The sequence below is a fragment of the Ceratotherium simum genome, chromosome 1 (assembly GCF_057802395.1).
Source record: "Ceratotherium simum simum isolate JZ-2026a chromosome 1, ASM5780239v1, whole genome shotgun sequence".
NCBI classification, from domain to species: domain Eukaryota; kingdom Metazoa; phylum Chordata; class Mammalia; order Perissodactyla; family Rhinocerotidae; genus Ceratotherium; species Ceratotherium simum.
This window is the reverse complement of record NC_141900.1, coordinates 42191078-42197385: the sequence shown is the minus strand read 5'-3', so window position 1 is coordinate 42197385 and position 6308 is coordinate 42191078. Positions and strand designations below refer to the sequence as shown.

The 6308-nt window shown below is 40.8% G+C and overlaps 1 pseudogene; it reads right to left on the bottom strand.

The window, feature by feature from the left end:
* Positions 1–2647: 2647 nt before the first annotated feature.
* On the bottom strand, positions 2648–5639 carry LOC101400797 (microtubule-associated protein 1 light chain 3 beta pseudogene; annotated as a pseudogene).
* Between the last annotated feature and the right edge of the window lie 669 nt (positions 5640–6308).

Genomic DNA, 6308 nt, shown 5'->3' with positions numbered 1-6308 from the left:
ACCTGGAGCTGAGTGGGAGCTCCCAAGCAGACACCTGGAAAAAGTGTCACTTGCCTCCAAAAACTGTCAGGTGAGAGACTCATCAGCAATAGGGGGTCTCTAAAGAACTCACAGGAGTGCCAATTAGACCGCATTAGCTCTGGCTTTCATCATGTCCCGGGGACACAGATAAAGATTACAGCTGCACCTTTCAACTTAAATATTTTGTGTCTATTCCCTCTAGTTGCCAATCTTCTGGTGCTCTATCCCAGGAGTGGCCCAAAGCAGCATCCAAATGGTGGGAAGGAGGTAGAACAAACACTAAAGAGGAATCCTAAAACTAAATTATCCTCCCCACATTTCTCAGCCTGAAGTGGGCCTGACCCAGGCAAGGGGAAAAGTTGTCAATTGGAAGGGACTTTTGAGTTTAACTGTTATCCTGGACTGTATTTTTTTTTTTTTTTGGACAGTTTTTAGTTGTGTCTTTATTCACCTTAGTTTATTAAAAATGTGCTTGTTTTAAAGATCCTATAAATAAAGTGGCCACCCACTTATGTGGGATATAGGTCACTCTTCTCAGCATGGCATTTTTTAAAAACAGTATTTCTTATAGGAATCTTATTGATCACGCAGTAGGTATAAGAATGTAAAATATAATGATGTATACAATCTAAATAAGAGTTGCTGGTTAAGAACTTACATAACATAAAAAAATATACATATTTCATGTTAGCTCTGTGGACAGATGTATGAAATGGGAAGAGTAAGTGACAGGAAGTTGGGGATCCCTTTATGATCAGTCGAATGCCCATACACAGTGATATTGCCTTTTCCCCTCCATTACAGTGTTGGGGAGAAAGAGAATTCCTTTACCCACTGGGTCCATCTGGCTGGGCTACGAATTAAATTGACATGAGACAGAATAACAGGAGAAAATCAAACAAAGCTTTATAACATGTACACATGGGAGAGACCCAGGAAAACTGAGTAACTGCCCCAAATGGCAGAGGCTCTTATCTTAAATACCATCTTCAGCTAAAGACAAAGGAGGATGTTCGGGGTGGGGAGAGTCAGAAAAGCAGTAAACCAGAGTAAGGTTATTATGCAGATTTAAGTCCTCACCTTCCGCACTGATAAGAGTTTCTAGAGATAAGGTCACCCTCCCCCTTCATGGTACAGAGCGGGAGATATCTTTACAAATGGAGATTTCCCTTACAAATGTAAATGTCTCTTACAGAGGATAACTTCCACTTTTACTTGGTTTTCAGAGCTTTTCCTATGTCTACAGTTTTTAGAAGTAACCAGCCCAAAATAATCCTCACGCCAGAGACACATTTTGGGGTGGCCAATTCTGATCTCCCACAACAGTAAATAACTTTCACAGATACAGGTATTCTACACACACCTAAATACACAAGGATGAGTTTTGACCTGCTACATCTACAGTCTAACGTGACATTACTGTGAATTTTCTGTGATACCCCCATGAAAATAGTTGAGAGTAAACCCCATGCAAGTAGCAGGAAGCATCAAGTTATTTATTCCATGTTGAACCTAGAAGACATTTAACTCTTGACGTCAACATTTGTAAAGAGCATGTGTCTCATTTTGCAACATTTACTTCACAACTGACACGCACTTAAATTGGGGGAATTTAGACAGTTGTTTCATCTAACGGTGATAGTTGAAGTACTCTTAAAAAAGTGAGAAAATTTTAATAACATATTTTAGTCACTCACTTAACATAACATGAATTATGTACAGCTTTAAACAACAAAGTAGAAGGGAGTGCATCTGAATTGTAATGCTTTTAGTTTTTGTGATCTAGTTTCTACCACTAATGAACCTAATACAACTGTTTGTTTATTTAAAAATCAGGCACTACTCTGAGTTCTTAGAGAAAATCTCAAAATGGGAGAAATGCTACTCCTTTTTTCTCTGGGGACTTTTTAGAAGCTAGACCAAAATTATAAATTTTTCAAGGTTCCTATTAAGCGGCATTTTTTTCTGTGTGTAATCGTCCAGAGAACAAACCAAATAAGAACTTGCTAACACTGCAAGAAAGTTAACTTTTGGTACACATCCTGTAAGGAATCAGGAAATCTTGAACAGCCATTCAGAGTCAGGAATTTTTTTATACAGCCCTATGTATCTTGCTTGGTGCCAACTACTATGGCAAATAAGTTTTGTGGGTTACAAGTGGCAACTTATGTTTAAAGATCCTCTTATGGAGATTTCTCTAGATGAATAAAAACCTTTCTATAAAAAAGTCAGCAGGTTCAGTGAACCTAAAGACAATGTCCCTCTGATACCTTTAAGTTACTGCTTGAATTGCAAGTTCTTATTGGGGAAAAAAGAACATTAAAGTAACTCCAAGGTCTATTTTACTGACAACTTAAAATGCAAAGTATTTTATTCTTAAACTTCTAAAATTTGAAAACAAGAGAGCCTAGGTTAGATAACATAAGTTTTTCTAAAGCTGAATGTGCTCATTTGGCATTCAGTTTTTCTGCTTGAAATACCAAAGCAACTTCTGAAAACTCTTAGGTGGGAACACTACCACTTAGAGGACCTGTGATTAGGTGAACTGATCAGTCACATATGGTAACATCCCTGTTATCCTTGGTAAGAGTTTGAAACATTCTAGAATAGATGCATTTTGCTAGCCTTACATGGGCGTTTTCATTCTGAATGTCTCCTGAGAGGTATATACCACATATAGGAGTCCATCTTCTTCCTTCTCACTTTCATACATTTCAGAAATCAGCATGGCAACACTCACCATGAGCATCCCTTCACCAGAAGGAAGAAGACGTGATGAACTTTCAACCATACTCTTCGGATTATTCTGTTTAATTACTCATGTTGACATGATGTGGTCTGTGGAGCTTGGTTTTATCCAGTACAGGGAGGTGCTTCTCACCCTTGTATCTTTCTATTATCCCCAGGATTTTGGTAGCATGCTGCTCTTTGGTCAGTTGCTCATCTCCTACTCTTTATTGGAAGGTGTGAAGCTGTTTGAAAGTCTTTTCCCACTGCAGGGGGTGGAAGAGTAGGTGGGAGGGTGGTTGGAGGCTGTGGCTTTGACTCAGGTGACAGTGACTTCCATTGTGTCCCTCCAGCCCCGCAGCTGGGTCAGCTGGACTGGACTTTTTATTATGCGACAGTGACCAGAAAAGGTGACAGAACTTGTCAAGATTTCATCCAAAGCTGGCCTAGAAAAGAACCACAGGGCAAGTATGAGGGGGAGCGGTGAGAAGGAAAAACATTGCACTCTGCTTACACTTACCAAGCCCAGCTCATTCAATAAACCAGCTACTATAGGATTAGGAGGATTTGGAGACTGACTGGTCACCTGTCATTCAAGATGGGTCTCTTTGTGGTCACTAGTTACCTCGTGTCAGGGTTCAGGACAAATTCCACAATGCTACAGAGCATGGGTTAAGGGAGAGGCTTTACTGGGAGAAAAGAAGAGTTACTGAGCTGGGTCATCAAGGTAAGAGAGAGCAGGAGGCTTCCGTTCTCCCATCATCCCACAGAGAGGAGTCCTGGGCAGGGCACTCTGCTGGATATGCAGTGTGGATCTACATTGCAATGGAGGACACTGCCCCCTTAATACTGTAGGAGAGGAAAAAGTTTTCCTCAACCCTCTTAGGGTCCGTGGCTGGATCTGAAAATTAAACTGACAAAGATTAATGGGAGAAAAGCACACAAATTTACTTAATGTTAAGTTTTATGTGACATGGAGACATCATAAGAAAATGAAGACCCTAGAATCAGTTAGACCTGAGTATTTTTATGCTCGGTTTGATGAAGAGCGAGTAGTTGTGTAGAAATGTGATAAATTGAGGAATAGGAGGTAATTGTAGTAAACTGGGGGAAATTTAACAAGACCTGTTTTTTAGGATTCTTCTGAATGTCCCTTGGTCTTCAGACTTAAGGATACTCTTTTCCTCCAGGTATAGGAAGGGCACCTTTCATAGGAGTGTTTCATGACGGGTTTCAGGGGAGAAGGGGCTGGAGGGGAAGGGGTCAGAGTGACCTTCCTGCTTCTGCCATTTTCTCAAACTCCTTCAGCTTAAAATATTCAATATGCCAAGGTGCCATATTTTGGGGTAGCGGCTCCTGAATTCCATACGTACCCTTCCCTTTTATAGGGCAGATGTGAGAAAGCAGCCTGTTGTGGGGGGAGGGGAAGATACACTATGGGAGGCTGCTGTTTACAGAACTTCCCTGCGAATGCCCATTGTCCAGGGTGTGGAAACCTGGGGCCCATGGGGAGTTGCATGAGGTAGGAGGGAGGAGTAGGAGGAGGGAACTAGCCCCTTGAACAGCCGGTGTGAGTGCAACCTCTTCTACTGGGAAGGAGTCTCCCATTCCAGCTGGCCCATTGTCCTGGCAACCAAGAGTGAACATGTGGGGTCACTTGTGGCTCTTCTGACTATTGCACTACAATATAGGGGTGAGAAAGAAGGAGGAAGCAGGGATGAATCCCAGCTTTCAGGCCTGGACGATCGGACATCTAAAGGAGGAGGAGGAAGGGAGCAGGTAGAGGATGGAGAGGAAGGAGGATGTTTGAGGAAAAGACTTAAAGGTATTTATATAAAAAGCATCCACTGTATCCTTGGTGCACAGACAAATGAAACTGTGTTGAATACCAAACTGATAAGCCTATCAAGTTTAAGTCATTTCATCTGATAAAGTGGGTTAGACGATAAATACCTATGAATTTATTTGAGAATAAAAAAAAGTTCTGCTGTTTGCCCTCATCCAACTCTCAGAAAAATAGAAAAGGAAATCAATAGTTTCAGTACCCATCATAGTTTTAACTTTGAGCTAGTGAATAGTTGAGTCCATAATGCTCTTGGATCGACTCTTCAGTAAGTCAGGGCAGTCGGGTGGCCTAGGGTGCTAAGAACCCGCATGTAGAAATGACATGTGGACATGGTTATTCATCATAGTCTTTTTTTTTTAATAAGAAAGGGTTGAAAATGACTAAAATGATTTTCAAAGGGGTATTCATTAAATAAATTATGTTACACAATTCACTGGAATACAATGGAGCTATAAAAACAATACTTTTTATGTACTGATACTTAATGATATCCACAATTCATTGTGAGGTAAAAAACTAAGGTGCCAAACAGTGTCTATTCTATGCTATCATTTGTGTAAAAAAAAAATAGTGGTGGTGAGAGTATATGTATAAATGGTTTTGCACAAGCATACGATACTTCTGGAAAGATATGCAAGAAACTAGTAATGTTGGTTGTCATCAGGAAGGGGCACTAGGTGGCTGGGAGCAGAAGTAAGTGAGAGATATTTCACTGAAATACATTTCATGTCTTTTGAACCATGTGAATATATTATATATTCTGAAAAATAATACGGTTTAAAAATAGCATATAAAATCTTAGGTTTGCTATCTCTTTCAGACAAAGTCTCTGCATTTGCTTATGATCTTTTGACAAAATTTCTGTTATATTATTTTTTTGGATTCTTTTTTGCAAGGCAGTAGAGTGTACGTTTATTCTTTTAAGAGTGTGGGTTTGGAGTCAGACACACGTTGAGAGCTGGCCCCACTACAACCTGGCTATGGGAATTTAGGCAAGCTGCCTTACCTGAATCTCAGAATCTTTGTTGACAAAATGTTCAACCATGGTAGCTAGCTCCCCTCAGAGTGAGTGATCCAAAGGAGGGCAAGGAGTAAGTGCCTTTATGACCTATGCCGAAGTCACGCACCATCACTTCTGCCTTGTTCTAGTCTTTAGAAGCCAGCCACTAACCCAGCCCACTGTCAAGGGGTGGAGAATTAGTTTCTACCTCTTGAAGGGAGGAAAAGCAAAGAATCTGTGGACATATTTTAAAAACACCCCAAACAGAGTAACCATATAATTTAGCATTCAAACTCAGACACTTTTAAGAGTGAAAGATAGTGTTATTAATAATCATGGCTGGACAGTAAGTGTAAACTGGGACTCTCCCCGGCCAACCAGGATGTATGGTCACTGAGCTACAGGGCTTCCCATAACCTCCTGTGAAGACAAATCTCAGACCAAGACAGTGTGCAAATATCTATTACAAACTGAATCCCAAACACTCATACTTGCTGCTCTGCAAGCTCGGTGAAATTCTAGCTCCCTGACAACCTGGGAACCCCAACAGGGACTCTGCCTGAAAGGCTAATTCCCAGGCAAAACGAGAAAACGTGCTGACTGAAGATCAGCTAACTTTCTAATTGGGCTAGACAAGAGACTCCTCCATCACGAGAAGAAACACAGGACACGATTCTAAATCTAGAGTTTTTCCCAAGACGTTAGGCTGCCAGG